This window comes from Rattus rattus, chromosome 10, assembly GCF_011064425.1.
Source record: "Rattus rattus isolate New Zealand chromosome 10, Rrattus_CSIRO_v1, whole genome shotgun sequence".
Classification (NCBI taxonomy): domain Eukaryota; kingdom Metazoa; phylum Chordata; class Mammalia; order Rodentia; family Muridae; genus Rattus; species Rattus rattus.
The window spans coordinates 14,532,544-14,558,059 of NC_046163.1; positions in this window are offsets into that span (position 1 = coordinate 14,532,544).

A 25,516-nucleotide genomic window follows, 5' to 3' on the forward strand; every position below is an offset into this window, starting at 1 on the left:
GGAGGACTGAGAAGAGTGAGTTAAGTGGACATAATCACTTGCCACAGTGATTAAGGAAGTTCTAATTAAAAGAACTCTGTAATTAGAAGTGCCTTGGAGATGGTTCATTGAGGGAGAAATCAGTGCTGTAACAGAGCTGACCACAGGCAGGAATTCAATGACGTGAATAATAAATAAGGCAACTTAAAGACTATAGAAGAGGAAAAAACAAAATTGGAGGAGATATATATAGAGAGATAGAGATTGATAGAGAGATAGAGATAGGGAGATAGATAGAGATACAGAGATATAGATGATATATAGATATGAATAAAGATATAGATATATCAGAAATACGAGAAGAGGGTCCCAATTTAGTATTCTAGAGAGGAAGTAGGAAAGACAGCAAAGTCTCTGTCTTTAGCTATGGCTTTTCTCATCTATCCTGTCCAATCCATTAACTATTCCGAATTTGTCCTGGCCTAATTTGATACCTGTGGCTGAGGTGAAATACCATGACCTAAAAGCAACATTGAAGATGGAAGGATTTATTTGGCTCTCATTTCCAGTTCATAGTCCATGATTTAGAGAAGTCAGGAATTCAAGCATGAACTTGGAGCAGAAACTGTGAAGAATGCTATTTTCTGGCTCTTTCTAGCTCATGCTTAGCTATCTCTCAACATAACATAGCTCTGACTTCTCAGGAAATGTGGATTGTGTTATCCTATATCAACTAGTAGTCAAGGTAGTCCTGCCAAAGCCCCCACAACTGGATCTGGACAATCTCTCAAATGAGAGACTCTTCTTCCAAGTGATACTAAGCTATGTCAAATTAATAGTTAAACCTATCTAGGACAGAGACCTTTCTCTGCCTCGCAAGTGTCCTCTGTAGAGCCTTGCATGTCGCAATGAATACCTATTAAGGGAAGAACTCAGCTATAACACTTCAGCAGTTAGAGGAGATGACTTGGAGTAGAAGGACGTTAGCGAAGGGCATGCTGTTGCTTTGTGCTGTTAGTCTGTGCATCCATCCTTGAGGCTTTCTCTGACTTCACATTGAAGAGCCCAGCATTGGCTTTAACCCCATTCATATTTCTCTTTGGATACATAGTGCCCTTAAAATTACGTTTGCTTTCCAAGCCACTTTATTTTAGATGTGTCTGTGTGTGTGTGTGCACTTGTGTGTGTGGTGGTGGTGGGGTACATATACATGTTTATGTGTGTTTGGAAGCCCAAGGCCAATTTCAGTTTTATTTCTTCAGGTCCCTTTCCCCTACTTTTGGAGATAGGGTCTCTCACTGGCCTGGAGCCTTGATAGATAGGCTAATCTGGATAGCCAGTAAAGCCCAGGAATCGGTCTGTATCTTCCTGATGCTGGGATTGCAAATACATGTTATCATGCCTGGCTTTTCAATGTAAGTTTGGCTTCAGTTACTTATGTTTACAAGGCAAGCACTTTACACAAAGCTATATCTATGCAGGTCATGAGCACTCTTCTTCAGTTTCTTTGGATTCCAGGTACAGTAGATCTACTTGATCAATGTCTTTCTGTTGAAGAACTGAAGCCCCAGGAAATAGAAAGCCTCACAGAACAGATGACCTACAGCAAGATCCCTGCCAAGTGGGAACAGTTACCCTATGGTAGGAACTGAGACTACTCCTAAGCTGGAGTGATCATCTCTCATAGTAGGATCAATTGTCAAACCATGAGACATGTGGTCTATCAGGCCACAGCCTATTACTTAGATAGCTGCTGTACCAGCTACATACCCCTTTCTTTATTCTCCTATAAAAATCCCTGAAAAGGGGCCTAAGAGTCAGAAGAGAACACATCCAGACACAAATTCTCAGCACAAAGGAGATTTATTACCATGGAGGTACAATGGAGGTAGGGGGATCAGGTAAAGACAGACAGCAGGTGTTTCTTAGGGAATGCCTTTTAAGGAGAAAAGGGGAAAACATTTAACTGGGACTGGCTCATATTTTCAGAGGCTTAGTCTATTATCATTGTGGTGGGAAGCATAGAAGTGTGTAAGCAGACATGGTGTTGGAAGAGTAGAGAGTTCTACATCTTGATTTGCAGATAGCAGAAGGAGATGGTGTGTCACACTGAGTGTAGCTTGAGCATAGAAGACCTTAAAACCCGGGTCCACAGTGAAACACTCCCTGAAAGGCCGCACCTCCTCTAACAAAGCCAAACCTCTTAATGGTGGCCCTCCTTATGGGCTAAGCATTCAATCACATGGGTCTATGGGGGCCGTTCCTATCAAGCCTCCACAGTTGGTAAGTCCTGATTGAACATGTTAGCCAGTGTAGCCAAAGAATGGATTTCTGAACTTTGATGTTTTGATAGCTAGACCTTGGAGTCAGGAATGAGGAAGTGGTCAAATAAGCGAATAGAACTTGGGGGCTAGCTTTAGAAATGTAATCCAGGTTTTAGCAAGGGAGAGAAAATGGGGAAGGCAAAATCTGCTGGCATCATGTTTACCATGTTGAGGACTGTGGAGAGCCCTTCCATCTCAAAATTTCCTGGTAGTCCTTGAAAGACAGGGATGGGGCCACTGAGGCTTCTTCTCTCTTCTTAATGTGGTCGCCCTGATTGTAAGGCCATTTCTGTCTTTCACCACTACTCTGATTGATATGCTGGGATTGATGTCTGAGCCTAGTCATTTGAAATTAGTTCTTTGTTTTAAAGAAGTGTGTGTGTGTGTGTGTGTGTGTGTGTGTGTGTGTGTGTGTGTGTGTGCATGTGTGTGTTTCTGAAGAGGGCTTTGAATCCCCTGGAGTTTGAGTTACACATGTTTGAGGCACTAGCTATGTGTACTAGAAACTAAACTTTGGTCCTTTACCTCTGAACCAGTTATCACTCCAACCCCTGTTGGAATGCTTAAATAGAGATTTTTGCCCCTAAAACTCCAGTAAATAAAAAATATATAAGAATTTTGGAGGAGGCAAATGTAAAGGAAAATTTAAAGTTACAAAGAAAAATCTGAATACATGAAGTTTCTGAGTTGGTACACAGCAGATTACGAGTTTTCTCACTCTGAAAACAAGCTCCCAGAGTGAGGCATGTTTTTCCTTCTTTCCTTTCCTTTCCTTTCTTTCCTTTCCTTTCCTTTCCTTTCCTTTCCTTTCCTTTCCTTTCCTTTCCTTTCCTTTCCTTTCCTTTCCTTTCCTTCCTTCCCTTCCTTCCCTTCCTTCCTTCCTTCCTTCCTTCCTTCCTTCCTTCCTTCCTTCCTTCCTTCATCTTCCTTCCTTTCTTCTTTTCCTCTTTCCTTCTTTCATTCTCTTTCTTCTCCTCCTTCTCCTTCTCCTTCTCCTTCTCATCATCATCATCATCATCATCATCATCATCATCATCATCATCATCATCATCATCATCATCATCATTATTTTCTCAGTGTCTCATCTGTATTTCTCTCCAGTCTGTCCTAGGCTTGTTATTCTCTCTTGATTGATTAGGGACCCTCCTCAAGATTCAGCTCCTCGGTTTTCCTCACAAATACATGTAGTAAGGCTGTAGCTAAAAAGTACATTTAAAAATTCACTGGAAATTTTGTATACAAGCAGTGTATAATTGCTAATTAAAGGTATAAAAAAGGACCACTAAATATAATGAAAATTTTAGATAGAAATCTAATATTATCTGAGACATTTCTGTGGTGAAAAGTACAAGAAAGCAGGCAGATTCTCAATGAAGATGTAAAGAAGGAGAAAGATACTGTGAGTGTGTGAGTGTGTGTGTGTGTGTGTGTGTGTGTGTGTAGTGGAAAGTACAATATGTTAAGCATGTAAAGTCTCACAAACTAATCTATAGGTTCAAGGCACTTTCAATTAAATTTCATCATAATCCTTTGCAATATTAATAAGGTATTCTTTAAATTCATATGAAAGGGAAAGCAGATAATAACTAAAGTGATATTGAGAAGAAACAAAGTTAGAGTGTGCATATCATTGACTGTAAGACTTAGGAGGGCTTTCAACTGTAATATAACTGCAGGACTCAAGGCAGGGAAGTAGGGTAGGAAGAATGTGTAGACAGATAAATGAAACTGAATAGAAAGTGCAGAAATAGACACCTAGAAATAGGGTCACATTGATTTTTGACAAAGGTTTAAAGAAAATTCAGGGAGAAAAGATTTTTTTAAAAGAAATTTTATTGGAACAACCAGGGAACCAGATATAGAAGAAAAACCCCTCAGGCTATAATTCAGACCAGTGCAAAATTAATTCAAAATGGATTACTAGTATAAATGAAAGTATAAAACTGTAAAACCTTTTGAATAAAACATAAGAGAAAATCTTTGTGAACTTAGGTTAGGGAACAAATTTTGAGATAAAACCACCAAAATTATAATAAAAACTGATAATTTTGACATCATTTAGGTAAGGCATTTTTGCTTTGCAAAAGATACTTATTAAATAAGGGGAAACATAAATTACTTAAAAACCAATGGGAGTATGTGTATTTTTTTCCTTTTACTGCTTCAGTCAAATCAGTCAAATAATTTATAGGAAGAATGTGTGTATGCATGAGTGTGTGTGTTTGTATGTGTGTGTGTGTGTGTGTACATTGTATACATGTATGTTTGTGTATGCCTGCTCATGTATATATGTGCATTTGGAGGCCAGAGGTCGATGTTGGATGTCTTCCCTAATCACTGCCCACTTTATTTTTTTGAGTGTGTGTGTATGTGTGCAAAAACACATGTGTTCATGCATGTGTAGGTGAACATGCCTTAGCACATGCATGTGGAGCCCATAGGTCTACCATGAGTATCTTCCTGTATTTTCACTCTATACATTAACAGTTCGAACATAAAGAGTTTTCCATTTCAGCTGGACCAACTGGATAGTAAGTTCTTAGGATCCATTTGTCCCTGTCTCTCAGCACCAGTGTTACAGCTGTGAACTATTTATTATTCCTGGGTTTTACATGAGCACTGAGGAACTGAACTCATGTTTTCAAGATTGCATAAGAAGTACTTTACCCTTGGAGCCACTCTTCAATCTCACTTTTTTTTTGAGACACAGTCTCTCAGTGAACCAGGAGCTCACTGATTTGGATAGACTACCTGGAAAATGAGCCCCAGAGATCCGTCTGTTTCTGACCTCTTAACGGTCATATCAAAGACATGTGATGTACCCTGCTCTTTATGTAGGTATTAGGGAGTGAAATCAAGACCTTATGTTTTCATGACAAGCATGCTAACCACTTAGCCACCTCCCCAGTCCCAGTAAGAATATTTTGAAGTCTTAGCAGCTAAAAGTAAAATAAAACCAAACAAACATATACATGTTGTTGGCTATAATTCAATTTAAATCCCAAAATTAATAATTGGAATGCAGAAAATGATGCAAAGAAAATACCTAAGAATGAGAGACAGGTCAAATAAGTTAGGTGCTCCCATCCAAACCAATGTCTTAAATCACAAACAATAACTTTCTGGAAACATGCTTATTAGTATGGCTAAATGACTAAAATATATGCTTAAATGAGAAAAGGCAATTATAAAAACAAACACTAAATTATATTTCTTTTTTAAAAAAGTTAGCATTAGCATGCAAGGACATGTCAAAAAAATAAATGACTTAGCTTTCTAGGATGACTTCTGGGTTCTGGGATTTGAGGTATGTGCATGTGTCCTTATTTGTGTTTTGTTTTATAGTCTATTCTTTGTACTAGAGTTGTCTTATCACAACGAAGCTTACAGTACATGTATATATTTTAGGTAGTTTCTACTATGGCTTTCTATGGTTTCTACTATGGTTTCCATATGGCTTTTTCAAGGGACCTTTAGTGATACTTTAGTCTTTCCTTGTTCCCCCTTTCACTTCCATGCTAGATACTGAATGCTAGCAAAAAGAAACCCTACAATACCAGGAATCAATTACCCTTTTTTGAATTGTTGGCTAGTGGATTTCCATATATTTCCAGGCATTACAAGCTATTGACAACACTTTTGGTTACCCTTCAGAAACTTATAGTAGGGCTATATTATTAAAGACACAATACACTTGAATCACAGAACACGGAGAAATCAAAGCCATACCCATCTGGAATTTTCATCCATACACCTAATTTTGTAATGTTAGAAGGTACTATATGCACTCTACAGTAGAAAACTCATCATCAATTTCATTCATCTATATACCCTGGTAGCTACAGTAATGATTGATCTGAAAAGACATGCCCACTGGTGCAATCATGGCACAAATGTTATGGGAGTAACCAACTGACTGGGACCAACAGGCTCTTCTGTGACAAGCTCCTGGGAAAAACAGGAAACCCAGGTCATAAAGTCTTACAAATTTAAGAAACAGCATCTTTTTTTTTTTAAATCTTTGTGGAGCTTTGAAAACTTTAAGGCATCAGGCTTAAGCCCAAATCCTGTTAAACAGCATGGTGATACACAGAAAAGCAAAAGAACTTCTAAAACATCACCAAGACAGCATGTATTAGGTTCAGTGAAGAGGTAGAGTCAGTAATAGAACCACTTGGGTCCAGTCTTTCCATTGAGCTTTTACTGGAAACAGCATCTTTTATACCATTTGTATGGAGAGAATGGGACAGAGTCCATGGAAATCCAATTAAGCAATGTTGGCAAAATTAAAACAGGATACCTCAGACTCAGCTACCTTAGGATTGATAACCACAGCACAGTGGAAGAGTTGAGTTTCCAGAAACTACAATCATGACTCCTTTGAGACCCTGACCCCAGCCCCAGAGTAGATCTTGCCAAATCTGCCCTTGAGCAAGGACACAGAACTAATGTTCTTTTTGTTCTATCATTAGGAATTCTGAGAAAGCCTTGAATCAATCTGCTTCCCAGCAACCAACTAATTTCTAAGTCCTGCTCCATGAGTTGGATCCCATACCTTGTACTGTTTAATGGGGCCAATAATTTGTGGCTAGATAGGTCATATGGCCTTGGAGAGAACATGGTACTATTATTCTGCTAAATGAATATACTAATAAAATGACTCTTAATGACTTATTGCTATACCTATAGGTCAGGGCATCTCTCAGCTCTTACCAGAGAAGCTTTCAATATGTGGGAATTAACAGAGAATATGTAATTTCTGCATACGCAGAGAATACGAGACTATGGCTTATTCAGCTCTAAATGATACGTGCATTTGGCATAGATCTCCTCAGCTTAAATATCTTTATGGAAGTGGGAGTGAAAAGATTGTAAAAGCAAGATATGGTGGATAAACTCAAGGAAACAATGTTTTCTAGACATAAAAGGCAGTTGCACAAACAAACTGATATTGATTGTGAAAGCATGCACAAGACATTTGCACGCTCAAACCAGACAGAATCTCAGCATTTATGAGAGTGGTATGGAACAAATTTCTACCGAGGAGCAGTTTAGAATTTGATAGCTGCTAGGAGAGGAAGAGTTAGTTTGCTTTAATAATATAATTTGCTGTAGGCCAGTCACATTCCAGGGGAGACCTCTTTTCCAAGAGTAGTAGTAGACATAAATTTTTTGCAACCTACTTTTAATAAGGGATCACCCTGTCCTCTAGCCCACCACCCAGCAGAGGATGTGAAAGAGGAAAATTATTAGGATATAGGAGAAGTGAACCTGTTCAGCAATAATTTTTCTATATGAAAATATCCTTTCACCTGTGTCTGCTTCAGCAAAACATCCTTTCACCTGAATATGCTCCAGGAAAATATTCTTTCATGCATTTGGTTTAGCAAGCCATCCTTTCAACCATGTGCCCCAGCAAACCATCATTTGGCATACGTTTCCAAAGAAGTTAGAAATTTCAACTTCAAGCAGTTGTGCAACACAAGTTGGATTTGATGGTTTAAATTTTTTTTTTTTTTAAGAAACTCAGAAAATTGGATGGGTTGGGAAGTAAGGGTAAAAAAGGTGGATCTGGGAGAAGTTGGGGGTAGTGGTAAATACGATCAAAACATTTAGAAATTCTCAAAAAATTAATGAAAATATTATTTTTGAAAAAGCTTAAATTAGGGGGAAAATAAAACACTTTTAATGGTGTGAAGTATACATGAGGGGACTGAAGAGATAGCTCAGTAGTGAAGAGTGCTTGGATATCTTCCAGAGGACTTGAGTTAAATTCCCTGCACCTATGTTGAGTGGATCGTGGCATCAGCAGAGAATTTGATACCCCCTTCTAGCTTCCTGGGCACCAGCACACAAGTCTCTCTCTCTCTCTCTTTCTCTCTCTCTCTCTCTCTCTCTCTCTCTCTCTCTCTCTCTCTCACACACACACACACACACACACACACACACACACACAAGTGGTTCTGGGTTGAATAAGAAAGACGTTGAGCAAGCTATGGAGAGAAATAAACATCACCCCTGCATTGTTTCTGCTTCAGTCTCTTCCTTTACTTCCCTCAGTGAGAAAAGTGCATTTTGGTACAAAAAGCAACACTTCTGTGTCCCAGTCCATTATCAAGGGGCAGGAGGGAAGAACTCAAAGCAGGAACCTGGAGGCAGGAACTAAAGCAGAAATCTTGGAGGAACACTGCTTATTGGCTTGCTTTTCCTATCTTTCTCAGTTCCCTTCCTTGTAGAGCTCAGGCACCCTGATCCAGGAATAGTTCTGCCCACAGTGGGATGTACCCTCCTATATCAATTAGCAATCAAAAAGTGGTGTGCATACATGCCCATAGGCTGGTCTGAGAAAGCCACTGCTTCAGGTGAGTTTCCCCTTTTCCCCCAAGGTGATTTAGATTAACGTTGACAGCTGGAGTTAACTATAATAATAGTACTTTTCATGTTAAATATTTTTCAACAGGCAAAAACTAAAAAAAAAAAAAAATCAAACCAAGTGATGGCTTGTAATAAAAAGTATTAGACGTGAGTAACCATTAAGCAAAGATATGCTCTTGTATGTTTGCTTTTTTGGCATTTTGTTACGAATCCCCCCTTCACTTTAAAGAATAGTTATGCAACTGGACACAATCATATCATGCAAATTAAAGAAGTCTAAGAAAAGCTATGTGGGTTCTCTCATATGTGGTTCTTACATACATAGGTATATGAAACTGTCTAGGGATGAAAGCCTAGTAAAGGTAGAAGGAGTGAAAAAGGGAAGGCCTCCTGGTTAGTTTCAGCTGTCAACAGGAAATCATGGAGAGTAGTAATCGAGGGAGCTCCAGCTGAGGAATTGTCCAGACCAGATCTATCTATCCTGGATCTGTCCTGGATCTGTCATGGCCATGTCTGTGAAGGGCTGTCTTAATTGATTGTTCATATACAATTGTTCAGTTCATGTTGGGCAGCACCGTCCCTGGGCTGGTGAACCTGGTCTGTATAAGAAAGCAAGCTGAAGGAGCAAAAAAGTAGATTAGCAAGCAGTGTTCCTTTATGGTTTCTGCTTTAAGTTCCACCCTGGATTTTTTCCATGATGAGCTCTTACTTGGAAGTCTCCATTAAGTAAGCCACCGTTTCTGCCTCTGGTCACGGTTTCTTTCACAGCAGCAGAAGGAAACTACAACAGAGTGGTAAGGAGTGTGTGTGGAGCAAGGAAATATGATCACTGTACAATGGATAAGTACATGAAAATTTCTGACTACAACACATGAATATGTACAATGAAAAATTTAAAGTCACATAGTGATTTTAAAGATAGACAGAGGAGTTAATTTCAGTCTACTGGAAAACAGTTAATAAATATAATCCCAGGCCTTGCAACCTAGAGTATAATGAGAGTTTCTATCTTCCTGACATCTGGCTGCTAGAAACGTGTGTATTATAATAAAATTAACTATTTCAAGGTATCAATATCCAGCTCAGACAGTTCCCGCAAAAAGTCCGTGTGCTTTTATAAAGCTCTGGACAGATCAATAGAAGTATTCCTTAAAATTATGTATGTTTTATTTGTGGTGTGTGTGTGTGTGTGTGTGTGTGTGTGTGTGTGTGTGTGTGCACACCAGTGCTTTAGAAGAACAGAAGAAGATATTGAATCCCCTGGATCTGGAGTTATAGGCATTTATTTGCCATTTTAGATGGGTCCTGGCACCCAAATCCTGGTCTTCTGCAAGGAAAGCATCATACTCTCTCCTTGTCTAACTATCTCTATATCCCTGAACCACTCGTGTAGTTACTTAAGCTCAGGGGATCCATCTTTTCCGTCCATTTGCACCAGGCTACCCTGGGTATATACAGAGCCAGGCCTTTCAGACTCCTGGGAAATTACAAACCTAGCAAGCAGCTCTGGGTGTTGTTGTTTATTTATTGTTTGTGTGCTTTGTTTTCATGGGGGCTCTATGCAGGTGCAAACACATGTGTGAGTATGTGAGTACGTGTTTGTCTTTTATACATATGTGTGCATGTGCTCATGTGAGCCCATGAGTGTAGAAGTCAGAGACCAACTGACCCTCAGAAGCTACCTACCTATTTTATTTGTAACAGACAGACTCTTTCATTGACTTGGGCTTCAGTAGTTCAGCTAGGTTGTCTGGGAAGCAAGTAACAGGCATCCGTCTGTCCCTGTCACCCCTGTGCTGGGTGTATAAATAAGTGCTACTGTGCCTGGCTTTGTCCCTTGGGTTCTGATAACTGGACTCAGGTTCTGATGTTTGTAAAGCAAGCATTTTTATTAAACCAACGGAACCATCTTCCTAATTCCTAGTCTATAACTCTCAAAAACATGATCAAAGTTACCCTAGGGTGATACCAACAACAGAACAAAATACGAAGGCTGCTGCGGCAGAGTTGGATCTGGCCATGGTGCTGAGAAATTATGACCAGTTCCCCAAAGGAAAGCGCTCTAAACACCACAGACTGTAAAGCAAGGTTCTTTGCTACATATGATCAAAGCGAACAAATTTAATACTTTATCCAGATGGTGCTGGAACCAGTTCAAACCATGTTGAGGACAAAAGGTTCTACAAAGAAATAATCGTGAAGTATTTTGTAGGTTGCTAAGTTGAATGCATACATGTACTCCCGCTGGAACAGAATCTCAAATTCCGGGTAAAGGTTGTTTCTCTGTCTTGAGACTTCTGAGGTCTCATCCTCTACCGGAATGCCATTTGATTTGACTTCTTTTAACCATTCCACAAGTCATTAAGCCTACAGCTATCCCACATGTCCAGGATGCCTCATTTGCAGATAACAAAAGCAGCTGCTGTCCCTCACCAGCCTAACACAGATCAGAAGCCTGGCATATTTCCCTCTCACTCCTTATAGACCGAGCGGAAGTGCTGTAGCACCTCAAACCTTATTCTACCTGTCCATGACGTATTGGACACCAGCCATGGCTATGGCTTCTGCAGCCAACCTCTGAGAGATTATTGGCTCCACATGGATAGGGACTTTAGTCGCTTTTATACCTTGTGCTTACCTGGTTCCCTCTCAAATCCCAAGCAGCCTTCACTTTAGTTTCGACCTTTGTGTATGTTGTCTTTATTGTAACTGGCAACTGAAGTTATTTACAGCCAACTCCATCTGCTGGAGTTGGGTCCTGCCGGTAGTGTCGGGTTTGATTTCAGATTATTGTTTGTTGTGTTGTCAAGAAGGGCTTGTGGGAGGAAGAAAATGATGCCTGCATGCAAAATGGTTCTTTGGTTAAAATTCACAGAGAACCTGTTTAAAACGTTGACTGCCACTCTGATCAACACGCTGTGTGTTTCTCTGTAGTCACAGCCACTGTCTCAGTGACATTCTAAAAGTCACCCTGAGGGAAGTGGTCCATACCAGGAATGGCAACCTTAGTCATCTCATCCTTTGGAGCCCATGTGCATCATTTCTCATCCCTAAAGTAACGAAAATGAGTAATCTTGTTATGCTGGCTGGAAGAATGTCTTTAGAAAGATTCTGTGGCCTTTTGCCTACTTCGTGATGTGTGGAATCCATAAGGCTAGTGTGACTTGGCTCAGAAATTCTGTTTTTATGAGTCCGAGTCAAAAATACAGTTTAAGTACAGAACCTGTTTTCAGCACCAAATTTGCATATATTTATAACTATGTGGCATTAAAAACAAGATAAATATTCACCAATTTATAACAAAATGTTGGCAGTGCAGATAATTTTTAAAGGTGAAAGAAAGTCATGTGGTAGGACAGTGTTCTGTTTTCCGTTTTAAAAGTATGTGTATGTCCAATACCTGACACTATTAATGATGCTCTTTTCTGCTTGCAGATCAGAGCATGTTGTCCTCAGAGAGGCTCCATCCAGCAGGTGACTCAGACAGATACAGATACCCACAGCCTAACAGTGGATTGAGCTTGAGGACTCTTATGAAAGAATAGGAGGAAGGATTGCAGGCCCTGAAGGGGTTAGGAACTCCACAGAAAGACCAACAGAACTAACTAACCTAGACCATTGGGGCTCTCAGAATCTGAACCACCAACCATGTACACACATGGGCTGGACCTATGCCTGCCTGCATGTACCTATCAGCTATACAGCTTGGTCTTCATGTGGATCCCAAACAACTGGAGAGGAGGCTAGCCCCAAAGCTGTTGCCTACACCTGGGATATAGTCTTCTATCTGGGCTACCTTGTCTGGCTTCAGTAGGAGAGGAAGAGCCTAGCCTCCCAGAGGCTTGAAATGCAAGGGTGGGAAGATACCCAGGCAGGACCCACCTGCTCAGAGAAGTAGAGGGGGGAAGGGGAGAGGATTGTGGGAAGGGGTGACTGGTAGGGGGCAGTGAGCAGGATTAAAGTAAGCAAGTAAAAGAATAAAATAAAATTTTAAAAGTGTGTGTGTATAATTTTCATGTATGTGAGTGTAGATGTGCTTGTGTTTGAGAGTGTGCATACACATTCGTGTGAGTGCAGCAAAGGCCAGTGACAACTTTGAGTGGTGTCATACCTTAGCAAAGTTATCCATTTTGAGACAGGCTCTCCCTTTGACAACTCCACGTTGTGTTATTTGATAATTGGAGCTAACAATGACACCAATACATGATCAAACTTGACAAAGTAGCTGATAGGTTTGATTTATGATCAAAGCAGGTACCCTGAACAGAGATTGATAAATACCTCTGAACTGTGGGTCTGCCGTATTCCACTATGTTCTCAGTATAGGAGAGCAATGTGGTTTATAAAAAGAGAAATAGGGGGACCCAGACAGATGGCTGACTTGGTTAAATGTGTGTCATGCAAGCATGTGGGTCTGAATTGAAGCCACACATAATAATAGAATTACCCACATAATAAGCAGGTGTGGTGGCTGTGCAAGCATGAAGGCCTGGTTTTGATTCTTGGAAGCTATACTTCCAAAACCAGATGCAGTGGAATGCACTATAATCCCAGCACTGTAGAGACTGATGCATGATGAACCCTGGAGCCTAGACAGCCCCATATACCAGTGAACTCCAGGTTTAGAGATGGACCCTGTCTCAAGGAATAAGGTAAAAGAGGGGTTAATGAAGATAGCGATGCTGACTTCTGCTTGCCCCACACACCAGAGGAGGAAATGCATCATATATATTGTGATTTTTTTCTCATTGTTTTTGTCTGTCTGTTCTGCTTTGTTTTGTTTACAACCAACAGAGTGTAATAGCAGAATTGTTCATAGTCAGATGTTTCAAAGGTGAATTATTTTGTGATAATATAAAAAAGATGATGTTTGCCTGTGTGTTTCATATTCTGATGTAATTTTAGATTAGTGTTATCCTGATGGATTTTAGGAGAAACTGTAATCTGTTTCCAGGTCATTTAGTAAGACAAATTGCTGTTGGGGAAGGCCCTCACCTGTTTTTATGCAAATGACTATAATTATTTTAATTAAAATTAGAGAGATAATTATCATTTTTTTCTCCAGTGTTAATTTTTTTTAAATTTGATATAAAAACAATGCTATTTGGTCACACTCATGGAATGTTAGCAAAATAATGCAAACAATGCAAGGTGATTCTTGATCTGCATGCTATATGTGTGGCTTACTGTAGTGGTATTATGGTTTGAATGAGAAACGTACTCTAAAAGTACATGTGTTGAACACTTGGACCTTCCAGCTAGTGATAATGTTTGGGAACATTGTGGAACCTTTAGGAACTGGAGCCTTGATATAGGAAATGGATCACTGGAGGTAGGTTTTGTAGTCTTATAGATAAGCAACTCTTTCTGTACATATTCTATGTCAAGACTGCAGATACAATGTAACTAGCTGCTTCCCACTCCTGCTACCATGCTTTCCTGCCACGATGGACTGCATTCCCTTGAACTGTGAACTGAAAAAAACTTCCATCTCTTAAGTTGCTTCTTGTAAGGTAGTTTATCACAATGGAGAGAACATATTGGTACTCATATAGTGACACAAGTAGATTGCCAGATACTATTTTCCTGCATTAGGTATTCAGTTTGACTTTAGCTTCCCATTCGTCTCAGCTGCCAAGGTAGAAATGGTGCTTTCTATACTTTGATATAATTGTATGGACTGGAAGAATTCCTTCATCATTTTGCAATGCTGTATTCCTTCAAGACCTCCATTCAATTTCCTTTTCACTTGGCAGAAAATACTAGGAATGAAAAATTCAATGTTGTCTATCACATCTATTAACATTACATTAAAATTCCCACAGAGTTGAGCACAGTTGTGCATGCCATGTAAAAACTTCAGGATAGTATTGCATACATTACCCATGGACAAACTGCTCTACCTGGACATCTGCAGGTTATCAAGCTGCTCTCCAATTGCATAACATAGGCTACCTACCACAATAAGTTCTTCAAGACCTTTTTTCTGTTTGTTACCCACTCATGTGTACCACTGGATTGAGGTACGTCATGGGCTTCTGGGACACAGCCATCAAATGTCTGGACCAGGACCTAGGAGCAGGTTAGGGCACTGAGCTACTGGGTGAGGTCAGTATCTTTATCAGAACAGAGGCTGCCTTATCATAGAGAATCGCTGCCACCAGACGGAACAGCACAGGAAGGAAGGGGAGCAGTAGACATACTGGATGTGCTGGGGGATATAGTGGAACTCCTGGTGCTGACATAGGTTCAGACACAATTGACACCCATGCTGAGTGCCCTGGAGGAACTGAAAGCTGAGTTGCAGGAGGTGCACACCCAAGTCTGCAATGTGTACTTCACTCTCAAGTGCTAGGAAGCATCTTCATCAAAGAAATAGCCAGCTCCTGAGTCTTGGATTTATCTGTGGCCGTGTGTGCCCAATCTTGGCCTTTTCCTGAAACTGTCCTGCCTGACCTGCCCTGATCCATTAGAGGCCACTGGAATCTTGATGTAACTGTGACTTGTAGGTACATGTTAGTATGGTACATGAGAAATGTACCCTAAAAACTCACATGTTGGATTGTCCAGGATCTAACAAGACACTTCAATCTCCTCCAGTGAGCACCCCATAAGGAGAAGCTTTCAGACAGAGCCCTCTAGCCTTTGACTCATTGGCACTGTCTACAATGCTCAAGGCCCACCCAAAATTATGTGGAATTTCCAAGGTCTTGACCAACGTGTCTCCACACTGCTCTGTAAAAAGCAAAAATGGAAGCAGGGCTCAAGTCTGATTAGGCCCTACTTCGACAAGAACCTTTCAGAGAAGTGCTTTCTTACTGATAGTTACAAGCAAACGTGAGCTTTGCTTCAGGACGGTGCAGCTCACTGAACAGTAATGTTGATGTTCTCTCTGTTCCTATTTATGTTTCTGTCCTTATGTCTGTCTTTCTCTGTCTCTCTGTCTCTGTCTCTGTCTCTGTCTCTGTCTCTGTGTCTGTCTGTCTGTCTGTCTGTCTGTCTCATTCTTTCCTCTGAAGTCATAATGGAATCATGCCTACAAAGATCCCCTCACCCATCATCCTATGGCATTGTTTACTTGTCCATTCCATGGTAGAGACTGATGCCTCTATTCTGGCCTATCTCATTCATAGCCCTTTGTCCTCAGAGTCTCTGGACCCTGTTTCAAGTGGCACCATATTTTCTCCCTTATCCCTATTCTTCTTCAGTTGCATACCTCAGGCCCATGTGTAGATTGTCACCCTCCTTACATACACATCTCTCTGTGCATGATTTCACACCTGGAATCCTGGGTCTTCCCACTATTTGGGATGGTTGTCACTCCAGGGGCATGCCATGTTACTAGGAATGTGACAACAGGAACTGTTCTCCCACAGTCTGCAAGCTAGTATCAGAGGTCAGGGTTTTGGTTGAGCCACGTTGCCTCTTCTGGCTTCAGAGGCTTCACTTCTTCTGTACTCTGTATTTTCTTCATATGCCCTACGTCTTCTGTATCTTGCAGTGACACCTGCCCCAGAATATAAGGCCTACACTAAGTTTGGAATGAGCAAATTACAATATTCTTAATCACATATCTGAAGATCCCTTTTATAAGCAGGAACATATTGATAGATCCAGGGTCAGGACATGAGCTTATCTTTTGGGAACCCACTATTCAGTTCCTTACCTTCTATAGAAAAGGCCTCTGACAACGTGCTATGCTGTTGGGCCACCCATCAATCTTCACTTAGCTTCTGGGATTGGGTGTCCTTCATAAAGCTCCAGAAAGACTGTGGGTCCAGCAGTTACTAATATGGCTTTTTCTGATGGAAGAATCCCCAGAATAGGGAGATAGAGATATTTAGGAGCTTAATAGGAGATATTTGCAGCTTAATATGTCCATACAAACCAGGTCAGTGCTCATTAACAATATGGAAAGTTGGGCACTGTGACACATTTGGAATTCCAGCACTTAGAGGCTAAAGCAGGCACCTGGGTTTCACAGTGAGTTTCAGTTCAGCCTGGGCTTGAAAGTGAGACCTGGTTAGAAGAAAAAAGAAGGAGGAGGAGGAGGAGGAGGAGGAGGAGGAGGAGGAGGAGGAGGAGGAGGAGGAGGAGGAGGAGGAGAGAGGAGAAGAGGAGAAAGGAGGAGGAAGGGAAAGAAGAGGAGGAGGAGGAGGAGGAGGAGGAGAAGAGAAGGAGAAGAAGAGGAGGAGGAGGAGAAGGAGGAGGAGGAGGAGGAGGAGGAAAGATCAAGTAAAATGAAAAAGACAGTAACCTTAGATTAAAGTAAGAGAAAGTTTGGCTCTGGTGCAAAAGGGACCAAGACTCATTCTATGAGCCCTTTTCCATATTGGGAAATTAAGGTCTGGGGGGCAGGAAGCTAAGGAACTTGTCCAAGACTGCATAGCTCAGGAGGGACCAGTTACCTAAGATGGTGAAGTAGGACTGGGAGGGAGGACAAGAAGAGTCTAGATAGCTCTAGTTGCAGCATAAGAAGAGGGACAATCTATTTCCAATGGTCCAAGATGCTAGATGTAAACAGGTTCCCTATTAGAAGAGCCCAGCCATATCTGAGATCTTAGCATATAGGGAAGAGGTTCATTTCCCCTAGTCCATGTCTTTGGAAGTGGGATGGGCAGGGTCTCTTCCATGACTAACCAAGGGGGCAAAAATGGTTCACTCTTAGGATTTCACAAACAGAAATCCAAGATGTGCTTCTGAGACAGCATCTCAATTCCTTCTAAAAGAGGGAGAACATTGTATACTAGAAGCTAAGGAAATGGAGTACAGTTGGGATGTGTTTAATTTGGAAATGATTGTACTGCATGAAATCCTGATTGAGGGTCAAATATTGAAGGACAGACATGGCCACACAATGAAGGGAGGACAGAGGGCTGAGACAGGCAAGCTTAATGCTTGGTTGCTATGGTTACCTCTGTGGGGTTCAGTCTGGCAATGACAGTCCCCTCAGCAAATCATGGCCACCAGGTCATGGGTCATTCCATAGCAGTCAGGGACAAGGCAGGCCAAGGTTGCTGAGCTCTGTCAGGTCAGTCATTGCTACAATCGATAGATCGGTTCACTGCTCTGCTGGGTGGGTCCCACACTGTTCTAAGGGCCTAAAGAAACTACATAAGAACAATTTCTTCTTTGCTTGGCAAGAAACTGAGGAACAGACAGGAATGTTACCTTCTTCAGTTCACACAAGCATAAAAACAGGTAGATTGCACTCAGATATCTGGGCCCATCTTGACGCAGTAGAGCCTTTGCAGGGTTTTGATGCATACACATGGCAGACTTGTCCACTGTGACACTGCAGGAGAAACCAGGGTGGGGTATGGGTGCCAAAACACTCTGTGAGGCAGGAGGACAGAGCAGTTTTTAAGGCTATGGCTTTCTACATTTCTACATGCTGCAGCATTACATATTTCCCATGTGGGGAAAAGAGAGAAATAAATTTGTGAATAAAATGTAAGTTCTTATTACTTTTGATTTTTTGATTTCTCTCTCTCTCTTTCTCTTTGTGTGTGTGTGTGTGTCTGTCTGTCTTTCTCTGTCTCTCTGTCTCTCTCTCTTTGTGGGTGTGTGTTTATGTGTACACACACACATGTATGTATGTATGTATGTATGTATCTATGTATGTATGTATGTATATGTGCAGGGGTCAAAGAACACCTTGGATACCATTCCTCAGGTGTTGCCCACTTTTTCACCCATTGATATAGAATCTCTCACTGACAGGGAACTCTCCAAGTAGTCTGGGGTGCCTGGCCAGTGAGTCACGAGGATCTTCCTTTATCCAGCTCTCCAGTGCTGAAATTACAAGTACACATCATCATGCCTGGATATATTTTTCTTAAGTTGGGTTCTGGAAACCAAATTCTAAGGTTATTCATTGTGTTTGCAAGTTAAGTATTTTATTGACCTTTTCATCTACCTATTTCCTTTACTAAATTCTTTGATTTTTAATTTGCTATGAGTTTGCCCAAAGGACACTTGATTGTCTTTATTCTGTGAACAATTTTGTTTTGACTATTAAAGGAAATATTTATGAGTCTTTGGTTTTGTGAAATTATTCTTTAAATGAACATTTAATACCTCTAATGTTACTCTTCATTGGAGAATTTCCTGGACACACAGGAAATTTTGGTGGGCCATTTGGACTGCTATATTGAGATAAACTAGAATTTAACTTGACTATGAACTCTTTAGGGACATCTGATAGGCTTCACAAACAGACTGTTAAAATATTTATATAGAAATGCATAACCCATTATTATCACGTCAATTTTCCATTTATATGAGACTCATAAACTTATCACCAAATATTATATGAGTTTCTAGCATTCTTCATTTCTATGATTTACTTTTTAACTACTGAATAATTCAAATGAGCCTCAGGGTATGTGTCCAGAGGTGGTACAGCTGGGTGCTGTGATGATTTCACTTTTAGTTTCTTTAGAAACCTGCATATTGACTTCCATAGTGGCTGCACCAATTCATGTCACCACTAGCACTCTGTGTGGTTCCCAGTCCTTGATGCTTTAAAGAAGAGTGGCTTTATAAGCTTACATGGTTGAATGCTTGGTCTCCAGTTGGAACTGTTTGGGAAAGATTAAGAGGTGTGGTCTTGGAGAAGATGTGTCACTGTGGGAGTGATTTGAAATTTCAAAAACTCATACAAGATACAGTTTCTCTCTGTGTTTGCTTATCTGTGGATCAGGATGTAATCTGTCTTGTGTCTTTGCCTGGCAACATGCCTTCTGCCATGATGATCAGTTACTAACCATCTGAAACTCTAAGCAAGTCCCTAACTAAATGCGCTCTTTTGTTTTAGTCTTACCAGTAGTAACAGAGATACTGTCCTACACATTGGCCAGGATTTGTTCTTTCTTTGTTTTCTTGATGAAAGTCATTGTAACTGCAATATGGTGGAATCTTAGTATAGTTTTAAGGTGCTGTTCCTGATAGCTAAGGACATTGAGTATTTTCCATGTTTATTGTTCATCTGCCTATCACCATTTGAGAATTGCCTATTAATTTCATTAGCCCATTATTTGACTGTGTTGTTTGTTTTAGTGTCCAGTTTTTGAGTTCTTTATATATTCTTGATGTTAACCTTCTGTCAGTGTATAATGAGTAAATACTTTCATTCTCCAGAGTGTCTCTTTACTTACTTCCTCTGATGTGCACAAGCTTTTAAATCTCATGCAGTCAACTTGCCAGTTCTCACTATTATTTACTAAACTATTGGAATCATTTCTAGAAGGTTCTTGCCCAGTCCTGCATTTTGGAGATGGTTGTCTCTAACAGTTTCAGAAATTTAGTTCCTACATTAAAATTTTCAGTCCATTCTATAAACCAGTATACCACAGAGATACCTACATTGTTAGGTTTATTACTCTACTCTGCCTAAGAACCAAGCTAGGAAATCAGCCTAAGAGTCACCTATAGATGAATGGACAAGAAAATATGGCACTTAGTCACAAAGTTTCATTTATTCATAAAGGAGAATCGACTTATGCCAGTTATTAGAAAATGCATGTAATTGAGATCATCATAACTCAAGTAATCTAGAAAGACAAATGTCACATGTTCTAATTTATTTGTCATCTGTACATTTCTTTGTAGATATATGCAACTATTTGTTTAGATGTACATAAGAAAATGAAAGGGAGACTAGGGGAGGGAGGAGTTTAAAGGGAGGGGACTTTTGAGAATAAATGAGAGTGTGAATATGCCTTTTAAAAAGCACATGATATACATGAAAATAGTCTATACGAGGCTGAAGAGACGACCCAGCAGTTAAGTGTAGATTGCGGTCTGTAGGCAGGTGAGGTCAAGTGAAATATAAGACTAGAGCCTGTGATTGGGCAAGGGAAAAAGAAGGCAGGGCTAGAAGTATACAGAGTAGACAGAGAGGGGAGGACAGAGAAGGATGGAGGAAGAGGCCGAACTGGAAGCATGTGGCCTGAAATAGCCACATGTAGCTATGGATATCATGGAAGAGCAATAGAACAATAAAAGCACATTTGTCCAATCTAAGTGGGCAGCTTGATTCAATATCAATTGAGTTTTGAGTTCTTTGTGTGGCCATTTTGGGGGTTGAAATTTTCCTGTTACAAATCTGACTGATAAATTACAAGCCTCTGAAGTCTTAATTATAAGGGGTTAGGGATTTAGAGCCCGCGGCAGTCTTGGCAGGCAAGCCGCAGTGGCTAACAGGGTACAGATGGCCTGGGAAGATATAAGCAGTTCATCAGCAAGCAAAACTTTAGGAAACTGGGTGGACCACCGCTTGCGGATAGCCATGTGGGCCGGGAGACTGTGTTGCCTGTGAGTAGCCAGTGTTAGCATGGATTGATTTTTATTAATTACATGCTACAGTTAAGAGCACTGACTGCTCTTCCAGAGGTCAATTCCCAGCAACTATGGAATCTGATGCCCTCTTCTAGTGTGTCTGAAGAGAGAGACAGTGTACTCATACAAATATGTAAGTCTCTTTTTTTTTTTAAAGAAGAAAAGAAGAAAACTGGTAAGACAAAACAGGAAGTTACTGGTTCATACAGACGAAATCAACCAGCTTTAGAAGTGTGTCTTGAACGTTTATATTTCAATCACCCACTCAGAGAGTTCAGTAGGTACTCCTGGAGTTCAAAAAGAATTACTTCATTTTTTCCAATGAAGAAAGTACTCCATCATGTGACTTCCTGTTACAGGACAGTCAAATAATGGTTTTCATGTTTCTCAAAGATGGTGACGGAATCGACAAAACAATGTTTCCTGTGGAAACAGCAGTGAAGCAAGGTCCACCCACCTTTGTCCTCAAAGTGCTGCTCCCATCTTTCAGACATCTCAAGGCCATTCATTCATCTTCGTCTATCCCTTCTTGTGTTTAATCAGCCCTTCAATATTGTGGACTTCTGCAGTCAACTGAGTCCTCTCATATGTATCTCCTGATACCCATCTGCAAAGGAAGTCCCTGGCACTAAACAGAATGTTCTTTTGCTTTTTCTTGTCTCACTGATGTCTCCTCTATACTTCATTGTTAACCTAAAGCACACTCACTACTTTATAGGGCAGGGAGGGAAACACTGCTATTGCAATCTTGCTCATTCCTGTTAGGTTTAAAACCTTTACAGACAATAAAGGTCTTCACTGGGGTTTGGTGACCAGCCTGTCCAAACAATAAAACAAAATTCAAAAGCAATGAGCTCATAGTTTAATGAATGACCTAGTCTCAGGGGGATAGACAGAGTGGTGGAGCATTGACACCTGTCTAATGTCCTTTATTAGCTGGCCATGTCTGCACAAGGGCTTGGAAATACAGATGAGCCAACACCCACACAGTACACAAAAACACATGTACATTTAGTTGTTTAGACAGGCTGGTCACCAAAGCCCAGTGAAGCTACCATCTCCACCGTCCACAGCATGGAAGCTACAGTTGCACAGGTGACCATGTCTAGTATTATTTTTAGTGTGAGTGCTGGGGATGCAAACACTGCTCCTCATGGTTGTGCAGCAAGCAGTTCTAAGCTTGTCTTTTCTCTTTTTTTTTTTTAAACTTTTTTTTTTTTTTTTTTAACTTGGGTATTTCTTATGTACATTTCAAGTGTTATTCCCTTTCCCGGTTTCCGGGCAAACATCCCCTTCCCTCCCCCCCTTCCTTAGGGGTGTTCCCCTCCCCACCCTCCCCCCATTGCCGCCCTCCCCCGACAGTCTAGTTCACTGGGGTTCAGTCTTAGGGACCCAGGGCTTCCCTTCCACTGGTGCTCTTACTAGGATATTCATTGCTACCTATGAGGTCAGATCCAGGGTCAGTCCATGTATAGTCTTTAGGTAGTGGCTTAGTCCCTGGAAGCTCTGGTTGCTTGGCATTGTTGTACATATGGGGTCTCAAGCCCCTTCAAGCTCTTCCAGTTCTTTCTCTGATTCCTTCAATGGGGGTCCCGTTCTCAGTTCAGTGGTTTGCTGCTGGCATTCGCCTCTGTATTTGCTGTATTCTGGCTGTGTCTCTCAGGATCGATCTACATCCGGCTCCTGTCGGTCTGCACTTCTTTGCTTCATCCATCTTGTCTAATTGGGTGGCTGTATATGTATGGGCCACATGTGGGGCAGGCTCTGAATGGGTGTTCCTTCAGTCTCTGTTTTAATCTTTGCCTCTCTATTCCCTGCCAAGGGTATTCTTGTTCCCCCTTTAAAGAAGGAGTGAAGCATTCACATTTTGATCATCCGTCTTGAGTTTCATTTGTTCTAGGCATCTAGGGTAATTCAAGCATTTGGGCTAATAGCCACTTATCAATGAGTGCATACCATGTATGTCTTTCTGTGATTGGGTTAGTTCACTCAGGATGATATTTTCCAGGTCCAACCATTTGCCTACGAATTTCATAAAGTCATTGTTTTTGATAGCTGAGTAATATTCCATTGTGTAGATGTACCACATTTTCTGTATCCATTCCTCTGTTGAAGGGCATCTGGGTTCTTTCCAGCTTCTGGCTATTATAAATAAGGCTGCGATGAACATAGTGGAGCACGTGTCTTTTTTATATGTTGGGGCATCTTTTGGGTATATGCCCAAGAGAGGTATAGCTGGATCCTCAGGCAGTTCAATGTGCAATTTTCTGAGGAACCTCCAGACTGATTTCCAGAATGGTTGTACCAGTCTGCAACCCCACCAACAATGGAGGAGTGTTCCTCTTTCTCTGCATCCTCGCCAGCATTTGCTGTCACCTGTTTTTGATCTTAGCCATTCTCACTGGTGTGAGGTGAAATCTCAGGGTTGTTTTGATTTGCATTTCCCTTATGACTAAAAATGTTGAACATTTCTTTAGGTGCTTCTCAGCCATTCGGCATTCCTCAGCTGTGAATTCTTTGTTTAGCTCTGAACCCCATTTTTAATAGAGTTATTTGTCTCCCTGCGGTCTAACTTCTTGAGTTCTTTGTATATTTTGGATATAAGCCCTCTATCTGTTGTAGGATTTGTAAAGATCTTTTCCCAATCTGTTGGTTGCTGTTTTGTCCTAACCACAGTGTCCTTTGCCTTACAGAAGCTTTGCAGTTTTATGAGATCCCATTTTTCGATTCTTGATCTTAGAGCATAAGCCATTGGTGTTTTGTTCAGGAAATTTTTTTCCAGTGCCCATGTGTTCCAGATGCTTCCCTAGTTTTTTCTTCTATTAGTTTGAGTGTGTCTGGTTTGATGTGGAGGTCCTTGATCCACTTGGACTTAAGCTTTGTACAGGGTGATAAGCATGGATCGATCTGCATTCTTCTACATGTTGACCTCCAGTTGAACCAGGACCATTTGCTGAAAATGCTGTCTTTTTTCCATTTGATGGTTTTGGCTCCTTTGTCAAAAAATCAAGTGACCATAGGTGTGTGGGTTCATTTCTGGGTCTTCAATTCTATTCCATTGGTCTATCTGTCTGTCTCTGTACCAATACCATGCAGTTTTTTATCACTATTGCTCTGTAATACTGCTTGAGTTCAGGGATGCGATTCCCCTGAAGTCCTTTTATTGTTGAGGATAGTTTTAGCTATCCTGGGTTTTTGTTATTCCAGATGAATTTGCAAATTGTTCTGTCTAACTCTTTGAAGAATTGGATTGGTATTTTGATGGGGATTGCATTGAATCTGTAGATCGCTTTTGGTAAAATGGCCATTTTTACTATATTAATCCTGCCTATCCATGAGCATGAGAGATCTTTCCATCTTCTGAGGTCTTCTTCAATTTCTTTCTTCAGAGTCTTGAAGTTCTTGTTGTACAAATCTTTTACTTGCTTGGTTAAAGTCACACCGAGGTACTTTATATTATTTGGGTCTATTATGAAGGGTGTCATTTCCCTAATTTCTTTCTCGGCTTGTTTCTCTTTTGTGTAGAGGAAGGCTAATGATTTATTTGAGTTAATTTTATACCCAGACACTTTGCTGAAGTTGTCTATCAGCTTTAGTAGTTTTCTGGTGGAACTTTTGGGATCATTAAATATACTATCATATCATCTGCAAATAGTGATATTTTGACTTCTTCTTTCCGATCTGTATCCCTTGACCTCCTTTTTTGTTGTCTGATTGCTCTGGCTAGAACTTCAAGAACTATATTGAATAAGTAGGGAGAGAGGGGCAGCCTTGTCTAGTCCCCTGATTTTAGTGGGATTGCTTCAAGTTTCTCTCCATTTAGTTTAATGTTAGCCACTGGTTTGCTGTATATGGCTTTTACTATGTTTAGGTATGGGCCTTGGATTCCTATTCTTTCCAGGACTTTTATCATGAAGGGGTGTTGAATTTTGTCAAATGCTTTCTCAGCATCTAATGAAATGATCATGTGGTTTTGTTCTTTCAGTTTGTTTATATAATGGATCACGTTGATGGTTTTCCATATATTAAACCATCCCTGCATGCCTGGGATGAAGCCTACTTGATCATGGTGGATGATTGTTTTGATGTGCTCTTGGATTCCGTTTGCCAGAATTTTGTTGAGTATTTTTGCGTCGATGTTCATAAGGGAAATTGGTCTGAAGTTCTCTTTCTTTGTTGGGTCTTTGTGTGGTTTAGGTATAAGAGTAATTGTGGCTTCATAGAAGGAGTTCGGTAGTGCTCCATCTGTTTCAATTTTGTGGAATAGTTTGGATAATATTGGTATGAGGTCTTCTATGAAGGTCTGATAGAATTCTGCACTAAACCTGTCTGGACCTGGGCTCTTTTTGGTTGGGAGACCTTTAATGACTGCTTCTATTTCCTTAGGAGTTATGGGGTTGTTTAACTGGTTTATCTGTTCCTGATTTAACTTCGGTGCCTGGTATCTGTCTAGGAAATTGTCCATTTCCTGCAGATTTTCAAGTTTTGTTGAATAT